At 36.0% G+C, this 16,764-nt stretch overlaps 1 long non-coding RNA gene across 3 annotated transcripts in view; it reads right to left on the reverse strand.

Moving 5' to 3' along the window:
- Positions 1 to 16,764, reverse strand: part of LOC141551409 (uncharacterized) — a 139,959-nt gene that overhangs the window by 81,024 nt on the left and 42,171 nt on the right. The window contains exon 3 of one of the 3 annotated variants that reach the window (XR_012484867.1): positions 10,352 to 11,850. The exons of the other annotated variants lie outside the window; for them this stretch is intronic. This is a non-coding gene — a long non-coding RNA (uncharacterized LOC141551409). Of the gene's footprint in view, positions 1 to 10,351; positions 11,851 to 16,764 lie in introns of those variants that run through there. 3 annotated transcript variants of the gene reach the window in all.

The following is a 16,764-nucleotide window of genomic DNA, read 5'->3' on the forward strand; positions in this document are numbered from 1 at the left end:
AGTGACCTGTACTTAGAACAGAAAAGGGCAAAGTCCCAAGTCTATCTCTCAAGGTCTATATGGACATCCCCTGCCCCTTCCTCTAATAATGTTGTTCTTTCACCAGAAGCCATTAATGGAGTCATCTGGCTCCCTCACAGGCAAGTTATGTCCAACATTTCTAGCTACAATCAAAGGGGAAAAGGCTCCTTCTAAACATGTGGCAAGAAAAATGTTACAAAAAAATTACAGAATGTCCATGCATGCTCCAGTGTTCATGATTCTACCAGAAGCAGCTCTCTAATAGGGTTCATATTAGCAAACTGATAGATTCTGAGTATGTGCTAGAAGCCTACTATGTAAACAAAATAAGGATAATAGAGGAGGGAGAAAACTAATAACTGAGAAGACAAAAAAGCCTTCCTCTTCTTCCTTCCTCCTCATATCATTATCATTCAGATGCTTTCCACCAATATTCTTTTGCCTCCTCTCCTCCTTCACCTCAAGAGAGGTTGCCCTTCTCTTTGACAAAGCAAACTTATCTATGTGCACTTCTCTAGCAGATTATATTCTCTATTATCCACACTCACTCATACTCAATCTCTCCTTCACCTAGAATTCACCTAGAATTCTGCCCCTGTTTTTTCCCAATTTTTAAAAATCCTCACTTGGTCTATTCATCTATGTATTATCTTATATATCTCTTCCCTTTTAAAGTAAATTCCTTGATAAGACATTGTCTATAGTATATATCTCCACTTCTTTTCCTCTCATTCTTTAATTCCCTGCAGTCTGACCTACAACCTCATCATTTAACTGAAACCACTCTCTCCAAAGTTACCTTTGGTCACAATTTCAGAATCTAATGACCTCTTATTCCTCATCCTTCTTGACATTTGTGTAGACTTCAACATTATTAATCACCCTTTTTCTCCTTGATAATCTCTCCTTTCTAGGTTTTTATGACCCTAGTCTCCCCTGGTTCTCCTTCTATCTTTCTGACTAGTCATACCCTCTATTGGATTTTCATCCAGGTCTCACCCACTAACTTTGGGTGCCCTCCAGGGCGCTGTCCTGGATTCTCATCTTTCTCTGTAAATTATTTTACCCAATGGTCTCATCAGCAATAATCAATTATCATCTCTGGACAGATTATTCTCAAATATATTTAGTCAACTCTCATTCCTGACCTTCTGTCCTATAGATATTTCAAGCTGGATATAGTATCTTAAAATCAACATATCCAAAACTGAATTCGTGATCTTTATTTTAAAACCATCCCCTTTTCCTAAAACTTCCTTATGACCATCAAGAATGCTGCCATCTTTCCCACTTATCCAGACTCACAAGCTAGATCACCTTTTCAATCTCTCTCACACCCCATATTCAATCTGTTGATGAGGCCCATAAATTTATCTTTGAAATATCCCTCCTCCTCTCCTTTGCTCCTGCCCCCCATTACTTTACGCCTGAATTACATTAGCCGGCTGATTAGTTTACCTGCCTCAAGCCTCTCTCTGTGTCACTGTCCAGACTCCACAGAGCTATCACACAGGTTATTCCTAAATCACAGATCAGTCATCTAGTCAACAAACTTCAGTGGCTCCTTATCTATTATCTCCATGATCAAATGTAAAATTCTCTATTTGGCTTATAAAGTCCTTCATTACCTGGACCTGTCCTACTTTTGCAGTGTTTTTATACTCATTTCCCACTATATATTTTACAATCCAGCTGCTTCTTCTGCTCCTTCTTGCTGCAGCTCTCACAAAGCACTCCTTGTCTAATTTTATGCATTTTCACTGGTTGTCTCCTATACCAGGAATTCTCTTTTTCCTACCTCCTGATTTCCCTGTCTTCTTTCAAATCTCAGTTACAATCTCACCTCCTACAACAAAACTTTCCTGACTTCCCTATTCACTCTCAAGTTATTTACAATTTATCTGTACATAATTATTTGCCTATTTTCTCCCACTTTTAAGTGGTGAACTCCCCAAGGACAAGGACTGCTTTTGCCTTTCTTTGTATCAGCAAGCTTTTAGCATACATAGTAGATACTTGATATATTCTTGATGATTTGATTTGACTTGACTTTTAGAAGGTAGCATTTGAATGGAAGGGGCAAATAAATTTGAGCTAGATCTGGAGTCAGATTAGACTTATCTTCCTGAGTTTAAATCTAGTCTCAGATACTTACTAGGTGTGTGACTTTGGATAAGTCACTTAATCTTGTTTGCCTCATTTTCCTTATCTGTAAAATGAATTGGAGAAGAAAATGGCAAAACATTATATTATCCTTGCTAAGAAAGCCCCAAATGACATAAAAAAGAGTCAGACAAGCCTGAAATTACTGAACAACAACAATTTCAATTGAACATTGAAAGGAATCATTGATTCTGAGAAGGGAGTATGATACAGGCATGGGGCAGCTGCCAATTTAAAGGTACAGTGATAGTGGAGCATTCCAGAGCTTACATAATATATGAGGCCATAGTAGGCTTAAAAGGATATAAAGGGTAACATAGGAAGGAAGTCATGAAGAACACTAAATGGCAATTGGAGGAGCTGGTGTTTGATCCAGGGGTACTAGGAAGACAATAGATGGCATTGAAGTTCAGTCTTCCCGTCTCTAAGCAGATTTTCTTTCTGCTATTTCACATTGCTTTCTGAATGGCTGTGTTAACAGTTAGCTATTGTTGCACAATAGTCACTGACCATGCTACATTGACAACTGTGTCCAATGATGTCATACTAATTTATTATGATGGAGAGACCTCTCCATTTTTGCTACTGTGATTCTCTATGGCCTCGTCCTTCATGTCATGAAAATAAAATGTTGTATATTCACATTCTCACTGATCTCTATCCTGCTCAGATACTTTGATGTACCTGTGGTCTTATCAATGTAGTAACCCCATCCATTGGTTCAAAATATACCCCATTCACCCCTCCTTATTCTGTATAAATTTTTTTGTGTGTAAGTTTTCCCATAAATCCTCTGTAATAGGGACCCACCTAACATACTTTGGGTCTACAATTTTGATACTATGTAAGTACCAGGAGATCACGTATTGTCCAATGGTTACTCCTCATTCTCTCTATATAACCACCCTGCCTCCTTTTCCCACCATGCATACCTAAGAATGCCCTTTTCACTGCTTTTTGTACACAACTCTTTGGTAATATGCTATAGGCTATTCGTTCCCATTATGCATCTTTCCATGTCCTTTAGGATAACTTCAACTCTATAAGCATTATGGTACTCTATGATTCAGAGCCATAAGCATCCCACATTGATGTTAAATGGCCTCTCTTCTTAGGAGAAGCTAGGGAGCATTAAAGGCACAGTTGCAATTTCCCAGATGCAATTCAGCCAACTTTTCTGTGATTTAGTTCAGGGTCATCAGTTTAATGTAACCAAGATATATGTACTGACAAATTAGCTTTATTGGCTATCTATTCAGTTGTGTATTTATCATAGGTATAGGCAAACTTGCAATGTTTAAAAATCAAAAAGACCTTTTAGTATCACCAACTATCATGGTGAGAAGTTTGATCACCAGCTTGAATCTTTTCAGTTGAGAAACAGAACCTAGACTTTTTATCAAACTCATTCATTTGACTATCTATCAAGCATCTCCTTCTCAGAGCCAGGGAATGTTCATTTGTTTTATTTTATTTTTTCTAAGTTTGAGCAAAATCAAAATAATTCAAAGAAATTTTCCAAAAGGAGGTTCCAAAAAGAGGTGTGTATTTATATATGTGTGTATGTGTACAATTTATATATCATGTTCTTTAAGATGTATCAGAATGGATCTTATTTAAGCAAATTGTTTTAAACATGACATCATCAGTTTTATGCAACAAAGCTTGTGATTGAGATTGAAAAACAATTCCCTGGAAAATCACAAATAGAAGTTTTTTAAAAAGAGGTCTGATTGTGTTTGTTTCAGTAGCAAAGATCAGGTTTGTGTATTTTGTTACTGTGAGAGATGGATAACACTGCTCATCACTGGCTCTCTAAATAGCAATGCTCTAGGGGAGGGAGTTGATGCACATTTCTAATAAGTCAGAAAAAAATTATCTGGCTTCAAAAGAAAACTTCTGATATCAAGACAGAACAGCTCCCTTCAGGTTTTAGAAATAGGAAAGGTTAATTTTAAGCCTAAGAGATATAGGAGAATCTTCTTCAAGACTTTATATATATATATATATATATAAAATCTTGAAGATTGAAGAATCTGCTTAAAGAGGGTTCAGATTTTGGTCTGGGTTTAAATGTTTCAGAAGATCTATAATAAAACACTGAAGCTGGATCCTGTCTCAGACCCTTACTAGCTGCATGATCCTTGGCAAGTCAGGTAACTTCTCTGCCTCAGTTTCCCCAGCTGTAAAATTAGGGTAATAATAGCAATCGTCTGCCAGGGTTACTGTGAGAACATGAGAATATTTGTAATTTGCAAATCTTAGAGTCTCTGTAAATGATAGTTATTACTATTATTCTGGTAACTTTTAAAGATAGATTAAAAGGGAAAGAAAGTAGAGGTTATGAGATATATGGAGATATTATTACAATAGTTAGTTATCTACTACCAGTAGGCTTAGTTCCAGCCATAATTTGCTCCAACCCTGGCCAACTTCTTGAAAATTGCCAAGTTGTCACATATACTATATGTTTATGTAGTATATATAAATATATCTGTGTGTGTCCATCTGCTAAGAAAAAAAGAACTCATGATTTGTAGCAGTAGAATGAGGACCCCCACTGAATCAATATCAGCTGTTTTGAACTCTTGATTAAATAACACAATTTAGTTTTGGTTCATGCTGCAGTTTCATTGGTGTAGGAGGAAACTCAAGAAAAGTACATGATCAATTGTTCTGCAATTTATGATTTAAAGAACAAAAAGGTTAAGTAACTTGCCTGGGATATGTTAGAGACAGGATTCGAATCCAAGTTCCTAGTTTCAAGTTCAACTCTCCTTATAATAACTGAGCTGCCTCTCAACTATTAACATTCATTGTTGTTGTTAAGTCACTTTAGCTATATCTGACCCTTCATGATCCCATTTGGGGTTTTCTTGGCAAAGATATTGGGGGTCCTCATTCCACTGATATGGGTCATAAACATTTTTTCCTTAGCAGATGGATTTTGTTTCAAAATCTTAATTGTGTAGCTATGGTACTTTCTATCGTGAGCCTCTCTGAAATCAGCTTGGCTGGTTCTCAGACAAAAGATCCATGAGGGGCAGGGGCTGTAATGAAAGGGATGTTAGACTTTGAATCCAGAAGCTTTGAGTTTGAATCCTCCTTCAGATACTTCCAAGCTGTATGACAATGGAGCAAAGAGCTTCCTTCTTTGGGTCATTTCACAGGTAAGGAAACAGGGTTAAGTGACATACATAGCAAGTGTCTGGGGCCACAATTGACCTCAGGATGTCCTAGCTCCAGGGCCAGGGTTGTCTCAAATGAGCCATTTACTTGCCTTATCACTATTAAAATAGCACTTCCTAAAAATTCAGAATTGAACTAAGTTTCATAAATGTAAAATGCAAAACACAGTCACATTCTTATTTCTAGCTGACCACTTATTTGTTCGTGCTTACTCCAATTCCCCATTGGATTAGAGTCTCATCAGTGTGTGTTCACATTATGGTAAATGGTTCAGTGAATAGAATTGGATTTAGACTCAAGTTCAAACTCAGCTTCAGGCTCTTACTATCTTTGCAACCCTGGTCATGTCTCCCTCTTTTGCTCTCTGTCTTAGTTTCCTCAACTGTAAAATATGAATAATAATTACACCTGTCTCACAGAGTTGGTTGTGAGGATTGCACGATATAATTTTTATAAAGGGCTTAGCAAGGTGCCCAGTACATAGTAGATACTTAATAAATGCTCATTTTCCTTTCCTTCCTTTCCTCCAACCTCACAATCTGCAAAAACTCTGTTTTTCCTGTGGGAATCTTATCTATATTCCTACCTATTAATTCACTCTTTATTAAGAACTTCCTCCAATTCTCCTGATCATACATAAACATCAATTGTCCTTGCTAAGTGACTGAACTATCTTTTTTCCTCTCATGCGTTTATCTTATGACACTGGTTCATAATGTCTTATGGTTTGTTCAAACCCACCAAGTGCCTTTCCATTGTCTTAGCATTTATTGTCATGCAGTCATATAATTATCCACGAAGGAATTTGGTAGTAGGTGAAAGCTCAAGGAAGGTATTCTGTAACAGATTCAAGGAAATAAATAAAAAGGTCTAATTTTAGTAAGATACACAATTTTCTTCCCTTTACCTTGGTTTTAACTCAAGGTCAAAATATATGATGAATTGTCAATTGTATAATTTTTTTATGTTGGCTGGTACTCCCTAGGGACGCATGTAAGGACAGGGAGGATAAAGCCCTGGGAATAGACTGACTCACCTCGGTTTTCTTCTCATTCCTTCAACCTATTTCTAAGTAACTGGCCTCCTGGCAACATTGTGGAATAAATAGATTTCACACTAGAAAAAGCCTCATCCTGCCCCCAATGTCTAGGACAACATCAGATTTAGTTGAACTTAACCCACTGACATCCTTTCCCTCCAGCTTTCCCTACTAATTAGTACATGCTCAGAGGCTTTCTTTCTTTCTGTAAAGGCATTATGCCCAATGTGTCAATGACAAGCCTTTTCTCCCTCACTCAAAGCCTAATAGAATTTAAGAGTATTTTGCTAAAATCCTAGAAAGCCTGAAGAGTTATAAGAAAACAGCAAAAATTTAAGAAGAGAAAATCAATTAAAGACAACCCTGCCAGGATGAGTTAATCACTTGAAAGAATAAGTGGGTAAGCAAGAAGACACTTGACTCAAGCCCATTAGCCAAAGCCTACTCTCTTAAAGAGGGTCAGGCACATTAAAAACATGATCGTCTCATGACTTCCAATGACTCCCCTTTTAAATACATCAGAGAAACAAGAAAATATTGCTTCTATTTATATGATACCATCTATACTCCTTTCTCCTCTAAAGTCTCATTTTTGCATTTTGTTAGGTATACAAAGGCTGGGTTGCCATAAGAGGTTTTCCACAGATAGAAGACTGGTTTTAGTATAAATCATAAAATCTCACCAAGAGAGCCATTATTAATCATACTAGTGCCTAGAGCAAGGAAATACTTAGGAAAAAAAGAATAACATGGGAGAAATAGCAATGTTCCATAAGGAGAAAATGGCCTCAATACGCTGGGTACATCGGTTGGACATAAAGAATATTCTGCAAAGGGAGGAACAATACAAGTGTGGGCTGAGGAGGAGAATGAGGAGACATCCTTTGGGGTACAGCCACTAGTTAAAGGAAATAGTCTCTGGTAGCTCCTTATTTTAATAAATTATTTTTAAGTGGGTGCTAAAATCTGCCACAAAAAAAAAAGGACAAGTACTGCCAGCTCCCTTCAAATTGTAATACCCTGGGACAAAAATTCATTTGTAGAGCCCTAGTAATAGTTTTGTGTGCATACACATACATAATACATACAAGCATCAAGGAGGCATCCTCTATTATCAGTCACCACCAGCTTTTTTAAGGGAAAAAAGAAAACAAAGCAGAAAAATTCTATGGTGGCCAACAGGTTGAATTCATAAAGGCTGGGTGAAATAAGTTTTTTCCAATAAATGCAAAGCTATAAGGTATGATAATGGACCTAATAGCTTAAGTGAAGCTAAAAGATTCTCCCTTTCCCTCCCTATCCATTGCTTGCAGGAAATGCAGCAAAATCCGAAGATTATTTGGGGCTAAAAGAAAATGATTTGAAAAAGAGAGGTTTAACCTGGACAAAATCAGGAATAAGGACCCCCAATATCCTTTGATGTATTAGATTACAGTAAATGCCCAATTTAACTAAAACTTACATACTTGGAAAAGATGAAGCAGGAAGGATTTATTGCTGATGTGCCTCATTTAACTCAATAAATATATTTCTGGAATGTTGTATAAATTAATAGTTTGTGAATCAAACCATGCATATATTTATAAGTATTAAATCCCTACTATATGCTTATATTATATTGAGCTCTTGATAAAGTGAATAGTCACCCCTAAATTTATCTTCTGATTAAAAAATAGATTTGCTTAAAGAAAGATCCAGTTGTATCAGCACACATCTTAGTGTGACCAGGGGCAGCCAGAGAACTATTTATTTTGTGGATAATAAAGGGTAGGGGGTCCTTTCTGAAGCTTTTGCTTGAGAGCCCAGATTTCCAAGCTAAGCTATTATTTATAAGTCCTCTCTGTTTTCAAATGATAGAAGAGAAATGTAGGGAGATAATACAGATGTTAACTTACAACAGAAATGTCCTACTACAAAATTTAGATCCACAGGGAGACTTATCTCATAAACCTGCCTCCTCCTGGGATGTATCTTCCCCTTAGTTTTCTGGGATTCCTAGGGTAGAAGGGTGGGGAACGACTGACAATTCTTTATAATCAGTCCCCCCTATCCTATACTCTTCCTGCCATCCCAACACACACACACACACACACACAAAATCTTTCTCAAGAACGTAGGATGTGCTTCAATCTATGGTACCTCCATTTCTGTGTAATTAACTCATTGGACAAAAACATTCTTCTTTCTACATAGAGACAGTGTCCCATAGCAGATAGAGGGCTGGATTTGGAGTCAGGAGGTTCAAAACTTGCCTCTGACACTTACTAGCAGATTGCATTGGCAAATTGCTTAACTGCTGAATCTCAGTTTCCCCATCTTTAAAATGGGGATAATTTTACCTGTAGCATAAATCTCACCAGATTGTTGTGAGGATCTAGCTTTAGGACAGACCTCAGAGGTCATTCCTGTTTAACGCCCCTATTTTATAATTTGGAAAACTGAGACAGAGAAATTAAGTGATTTCTCCAAGATCACACAAGTAGCAGGTGATAGACTAGAAAACAGGTGCCATGATTCCAAGCTCATGCTCTTTCTCCTGCAGTACATTACCTAAAGTATTCAGGAGACTTCAAGGGCTATATAAACATCAGGTCTTATAATTTCAAACAAAAATATGCAAAAACAGACTAAGCCAATTTGATTAATGAGGGAATAAATGCTATATTCATCCAATGAATATAGGTTATCAGATGCTGCCATTGGGAATACTGAGCCATTCTGGATTAATTACATAGAGTTCTCTCATATCTAGGAGGCCAGTGGACTGGCCCACCCATAATAGAGCTAGAAAATTCTCACAGTAATCCTTATCCTTTGATCACATATTTGATTTAATTCTGTGTTGTTACCTTGCTTGGCCTCTGATTCAATATATTTTAGTCTTTCTTTGAGTTTTTCTGATATCTTTTAATGGGACTCTGCTTAGGATTCCTTCATACTCACCAGGAAAATGCAATATTTTGACCTATATCTTTGAATACTGACTAGCTTGTGTCTTTGCTGCTTTGGTATTATCATGCTGGAGAACAAGCCTGTCTTGGTGAGTAGACCCCAGATTGACAGATTCTGCCCCTAGCACAGATCCGAATTGACAGATGGGATAATTCTCTAGACAAGAGTTGTTTCAATAGCATCTCTCTCCATGGAAGAAAACATGGAGATGGCCCAGTCTTGCAACAACTGTGATGTGACCCCAGATAATTCTGTGCAGCGAATAGAACACAAACTCCCAGCAAGATAGTTGAGGGAAATGCTTTACTAACCGGCAAGCAGGTTGCTTCTTAGAACCCTCTGGCCAAAATGATAATGGAAGTCAGGGGACCTGCAGGCTTGGGCCTGATTGACCCACATTACCATGAATAACTTAGTTGTTAACAGGAAATTTAAAAGATCTTTACACTTTATGGGCACACCAGGTCTACCTTGACCTTGGAGAATTGCTGCATGATTTGTGACAGTGAAAAAGAATGGAAATGGAATAGGACTACTTCATTTTTTAAACTTGTATTCCTAGAGCCTGAGACAGTGGTTGGTACTTAAGAAATACTTGTTGACTAAGATTAATTGATTGATTGACAGGGGTGGTTGTATTACCTTACAGTCACACCCTAGGATTAACATTCACAAGGGGTTAAGATATTTTTTTTTCTTTCTTTCTTTTAATAGTAATAGCCTTTTAGTTTTCAAAAATATGCAAAAAATAGTTTTCAACATTCACTTTTGCAAAATCTTGTGTTCCAAATTTTTCTCCTTCCCTCCCCACCTCTCACCTTCCCTAGACATCAAGTAATCCAATATAAGTTAAACATGTTCAATTCTTCTCAACATATTTTCATATTTATCATGCTCTCATGAAAAACCAGATCAAATGGGGAAAAATGAAAGAGAACAAAAAAAAAACAAAAAAACAAGCAAGCAAACAATAACAAAAAAGGTAAAAATGATATATTGTGATCCACGTTCAGTTTCCACAGTCCTCTCTGGATATAGATGGTTCTCTCTATCACAAGTCTATTGGAATTGTCCTGAATTAACTTATTGTTGAAAAGAACCAAGTCCATGTGATGCTTTTCTTAAAGCAAGGATCTGTAATTTTGTTGATATACTATCTCTCATCCTCTCATGAGTCTTAAGAGTCTTTTGATATAAAGTTCAGTGTCCTTGCCACTGCAACCCACTGCCAATGAAGGTTTTCAGAATCAGTATTTCTCCTCTTAGCCCAACCTGCGGGGGAAGCTGCAGAAAATTTCCTCTTCCTTATCCTGCTCCATGGAAAAAGTACTCTTTTTTGTTTAATATGTTTCAAGAGTTTTATTGCAAAAATAAAAACAAAAACAAAACCCAAAGAAGGAAACACCCTTCTTTAGTATTCCAAGGAAGTAAACTCTTCAATTTTGACATTAACTTCACCAATGGAGATAGCAGTTCTTCTGCACATTCTTACCCTATAGGATTTTTGTGCCATCCCTTCCTTAGAACATCTACCAAATGGCAGATAATAATAACTAATATTTATTTAAAACTAAGGTTTGTTTGCAAAGGACTTTAAGTGCATTGTCTCATTTTATCCTCACAACAATCTTGATATTATTCTATTCATTTTACAAATTAGCAAATTGAGGATGAGAAAGATTAAATGACAGGATCAGACAATCAGTTTGAATCTGAGGAAGACTCGTCTTCCTGATTCCAAATCTAGCATTCTATCTACTAACCTGTACAGAAATTATAGAGGGAGTTTTATCAGTTAATTTTGGTTTTATATAAATATATAATATGTTCCAAACTAAGTATTATTCTTAATTAGAAGGCTCTAAAATAAGAAAGAAGGAATGGAAATAATAAGCATTTGTATGTATGGTGCCTACTAAGTGCCAAGCTCTATACTAAGTCCTTTTCATTTCATTTGACCTTAAGCACCTAAGGCTTGCTTTTGGAGCCAATGTCTTATTATAGAAAGACTGCTGACTTTGGAGCCAGACCATCTAACATCACATTTTGCTTGCACAGCTTACTCCCTGTGTATCACTGGACAAGTTACTTCACTTGCTTGACATTCACTTTTCTCATCCAAAGCCCAACTTCTTTCTTTTTTAAATAATAGCTTTTTATTTTCAAAATACATGAAAAGGTAGTTTTCAACATTCACCCTTGAAAAATCTTGTTCCAAATTTTTCTGTATCCCTTCCCTTCACCTCCTCCCCTAAACAGCAAGTAATCCAAAATAAGTTAAATTTATGCAATTTTTCTAAACATATTTCAGCAATTATTATGCTGCACAAGAAAAACCACATCAAAAGGAAAAAAGCAAGCAAACAATAATAAAAATAGTGAAAAACCATGTTGTGATCCAAATTAAGTCCCCAGAGTCCTCCCTCTGGATGCAAATGGCTTTCTTCATCTTAAGTTTATTGGAATTGGCTTGAATCACTTCATTGCTTAAAAAAAAAAAAAGTCCATCAGAGTTGATCATCACATAAGCTTGTATAACCCAATTTTTTAAACAATGCTTCATGACCCCATTGGAGTCTTGTAACTGAATGTGGAGTTCACAAAATTATGATTTATTATCACTAAATGTTTGGTTTGTATACCTATTTTATATACCTATACACCAGGAATCATGTAAAAATTTCTCAGGTAAAAAGAGATAATGAAGAGAACTTTTAAGAAGCTCTGATCTATAAAATGAAGTTATCAAACCAAATTATCTCTTAGATCCATCTGGTCCTAAATCTACAATCTGTCTTATAGCCTTCTTTTATTTCTAAGAGTTCTTTTCCTAGAATTCCCTTTTGATTTAGCAAGAAACAGAATACAAAATCCCTCCTTTGTTCTCTACTATACCCTCCACACAAATCTTTCAGTCTCATTCACAAGGTCATGTGAGATAAGGCCACTGATGAAATAGTGAGAAATCTTACAAAATTGGTTACCTGGTGATTTCTCCCTATTAATGTTTCATTAATCTCCACACACACTGTTCATATCCTAAAGACTCATATTTATCTGGGAAGGATGTTTTTGGTATTTAATCCAAAGCTCCACTTTGTCTCACTCCACTTCCCCAATTTGAATGACCAATAAATTGACTCCCCAGTCATTTTCAAGGGTGAGACATTTCTTATATCATCATCCCATTTGAAGATGATATCCATAAAGATGGTAGCTTCACATTTAAGGTCAGAACAATTCGGTTCAAATCCTGAGTTGGATGTTTATTAGGGACATGATCCTGGGCTGGTGAGATCCTTCTCTGAGCTTTAGTTTCCTCATCTATAAAATGGGGATAAACAGTTCTTTGAGTACCATACTCAGAGTTGTGGCAAGAAAGTGCTATAGATGAGATAATTACATATAATTTCATTTATAAATGTGGGCTGTAAGGGAAAAGTCTCTTGTTTTCCCCATTATTCTCAGTCCTATGCCTTCATTGTTCATTGTCTGAAAGATATTTTCCACTTTCTACCTCCTGTTCACAGAAGAATAATTACAAGATAATTAAAAAGATAGTCCAGAGGAATTCCAAAGACACAGTCAGGTTCTTAGATGTATCTGTGTATAATGTCAGTGGATTTATTTCATTATTTTAGTTAACAAGCATTTATTTTCTCTCTCCCATTTCTCTTCCCATTGGAAAAAAAAGAAAAACAAAAACTTTGCAATGAATATATATAATCAAATTATATATTTGACCATGTCCAAAAATATAAATCTTATTCTTCATCTTGAGTCCATTACCTTTCTGTGGTGGATAATCACAGATCTTCTGGTATTATGGTTGGTTTTTGCATTGATCAGAAATCTCAAGTCACTTAAACTCATTTGCTTTTACAATGCTAATGTTTAAATTATCCTCCTGGTTCTGCTCATGTATTCTTCCCCAGTATCACTGAAACTGTCCTTTTTATCACTTCTCATATCACAATAGTATTCCATTAGAGTTTTCTATCGGAATTTATTTTATCACAAGAAAATGGGGCATCTTCAATAGAATTTAATCTTCTAACATGTGTTAATTGTGCTACTATTCAGCTCCTACTAGCAATTATAAAACCATAGGAGAATTTAGGGGATTTTCATCTAAATTGAAAGAATCTTTCAAGTATATGGCCAGTGTATTCCATGCAATCGAACAACTGTTTGTTACACACCTTCCATGTGCTAGACTCTATACTCAGTATTGGGGATGAAAATATGTAAAAATGGTAGAAATGTTGTCTTCATGAAACTTGTATTCTATCAACATTATTTAAAATTAAATTTATTTAGATATTAATATTTTATTTGTATCAAAAAGTAAATTATTTTAAAATATTCCTATGTTTAAACAAAAGCTAATCCAATTATAAGTGTAATCAAGCTTTTACATGTTTCCTTCCTGATTCAGCAGTACCTGAATGCTCCTTCTACACTGATTCTGTTGCACCTGAATATTAAAAGAAGAGCTGAGAATTAAGGGCAGCTAGGTGATGCAGTGGACAGAGCCTGAACTCAGGAAAACATGAGTTCAAATCTGTCCTCAGACATTTATTCACTGTGGGAATAAATGAACAAGTTCCTTACCCCATCTATCTCAGTTTCCTCTTCTGTAAAATAGGGATAACAATGGCATCTACTTCCCAGGGGTGTTATGAAGATCACACAAGATAATAATCATAAAGTTCTTAGAATAGTGTCTGGCACATAGTAAGTGCTATATAAATATTAGTTATTATCATTATCATATAGAATTCTTGATAAGTGTCCGATGATGATATGATAGTGACTCTGCCAAATGATCCAAATATACCAAATCCTAGTCTTGGTGGTGACCCTAATGAAAAGATTCTCTAGCCAAATCTTTTAAATCCATTACATCAGTTCATCTATCTATACAATGGAGACAGTATTCATCCTTTCTCTTGGAGGGATTAAGCAAGGTCTAATAATGAAGACTGATAAAATATTTTGAAGAAGTTCTCATATTCAATTTCATTGCATATTGCATGAGTATTGGAGAAAATCCAATTAGGTTTTAAGACCTTGGTATGAAAAAAAATCCATCATTCTTTTCTTTTACAAAAAACAGTTTTTCTAAAGGAAATTACTTTCTACAAATAATCCAGATTGTCCTGTCATTTTTTATATTTTTGATATTCTAAGTATCAGCAACTTTTGATGTGAGCTTCTTTCCTGGAAATATTCAGTGTGGCGGTGAGATTGAAGCTTTTTAAAATGACTGAACACTTGTCATTTGAAGGGTCAAAAATAATTAAGATCTGAAACACTATGGGCATATATTCATTTGTTCCTGTGGAGACATCTACGTAAACAGACACAATACTTGATGTTTTTTTTAAATTTAGAGGGAGTGATAAGTTTGGCCCCTTCTATACTACCGGCAACTATCTGACTTGCTATGATTGTATTGTCATGGCAACAAAGAGATTTATCTTTTGGTTAATAAATAGGTGAGGAAAAAAATACCATGAGGCAGCTATTTATTGCACAGATTTATGGGGTCTCAGAACACTGGGTAAGTTGGCAGCAGTGGGCACTGCCTGTCATCAACTTTGCTTCAATAAATCACAAACAATTCCAAAGTCTCAGCATGAAAAGAAAGTAATACTACTTCCTGCCACATCCATTTTTCATGCGGTTTCCCACTGCCACAGACAATCTCTCAGACTGTGCAAAAGAAAGCATAAAAGTAGATAGATGTCTGTCTGGCTCAAGAGACTTTTGATACAAATCTGAAGATAATTACAAATGCCAGACCAGTCAATCCATGTACCCCTCCACCCTACCAGGATAAGTTTTCCACTAAAAGGCAATAGTAAGGGGCAGCTAGGTGACACAGTGGATAGAGTACTGATCCTGGAGATAGGAGAATCTGAGTTCAAATCTATCCTTAGACACCTAACATTTACTTTCTGTGTAACCCTGATTCACACACACACACACACACACACACACACACACACACACACACACACACACACAAATAAGGCCATCACAGAATTAGGTAAAACTAAGAACCAAAAAATCAAGTACTTGGTTTTTTCTTTCTAAACTAATCCAAGAGGCGTTTGATAAATAAATGCTTCATTTACCCAAGAAAGGCAGTTTGATATAGGGGAATGTAAATGGCACCAGAATTCAGGACAAAGAGCTCACATTCTGACCAATACTGGCTATGGGACCTTAGCCCAATTACAGGAGTTCTCAGGGCCCAAGGCAGCTCTCTAAAAGGAATCACTTTAGAGCTTCCATTGCAACTGCAGGCTCCAAATGTGAGTAAAGATGCAAAGAATGCTCTGAGCTAGGTGTTAGTAATACAAAAGCAAAAAGAAAAACCCTCAGAGAGCTTAGCTTCTGTGGAATAGTTGTTCTGTTCTTCAATTTAATCCAAAGTTAAATGTAAAAAATGAATGGAAACCTTTGTAATGAGCTGAACAATGTCGAAAGGATTTGAGGTACATACAAATACATATCTATGTGTCTATATGTATATAGATATATAAAATGTTACATGTTTATATTTATTTTAATCCAATTAGGAGTTGGTGGGTATGAAAAAAGTTCTAGGCTCTATTAAAAACTGTTCCACAGCTAAATCAATTCCACAATCTGTTCCACAGATGCTCCACTCTGCAGTCTGTTTTTCAGCTTTCCAGAAGAAAACATAAGCCACCTTTTGTATTATATCTAGATAATCTAGATATCATTACGGATCAGGAAAAGCTTCAAAGAAAAGGAGCTGTGGGGTTAGGAGATCACCTAGCTACAGTAGAACCTTGGACCATTAGAGCAGGGTATCTTAAACTTTTTCCACTCAAGACTCCCTTTTTTTGCCCAAGAAATTTTTGTATGTCCCCAGGTATATAGGCCTATAAAATAGGCACACAAATCAAACATTTACTGATAATAAATCATAATTTTGCAACCACCATGCTTACAAGACCCCATATGGGTTCACAACTCAAAGTTTAAGTAGTTGGGCATTAGAACAGTCAATCTTTTCTCTTCCACTCCTAAAAGAGAAACAAGTAAATAGAATCGTCTTTCTATATGAGCAATTATAAATTCTATTCAATCAATCAGGCATTTATTAAGCAATTACTACAAGCCAGGTATTTGTGCAAAGTAGTAGGGATGCAAAGACCAAATTCTTGCCCTCTAGGAGTTTACATGTACAATGATAGATAGATACATAGATAGAGGATAATATCTATATAGTGCCTACTAGATATACTGAGCTAAGTAATTTAAATTATTTTCTCATTTGATCTTTATAACAGCCTTTGCAATGATGTATATTATCCCAATTTTACAGTTGGTAAACCTGAGGCAAAAAAAGTTAGTGATGT

Source organism: Sminthopsis crassicaudata, chromosome 1 (assembly GCF_048593235.1).
Source record: "Sminthopsis crassicaudata isolate SCR6 chromosome 1, ASM4859323v1, whole genome shotgun sequence".
Taxonomy (NCBI): Eukaryota; Metazoa; Chordata; class Mammalia; order Dasyuromorphia; family Dasyuridae; genus Sminthopsis; species Sminthopsis crassicaudata.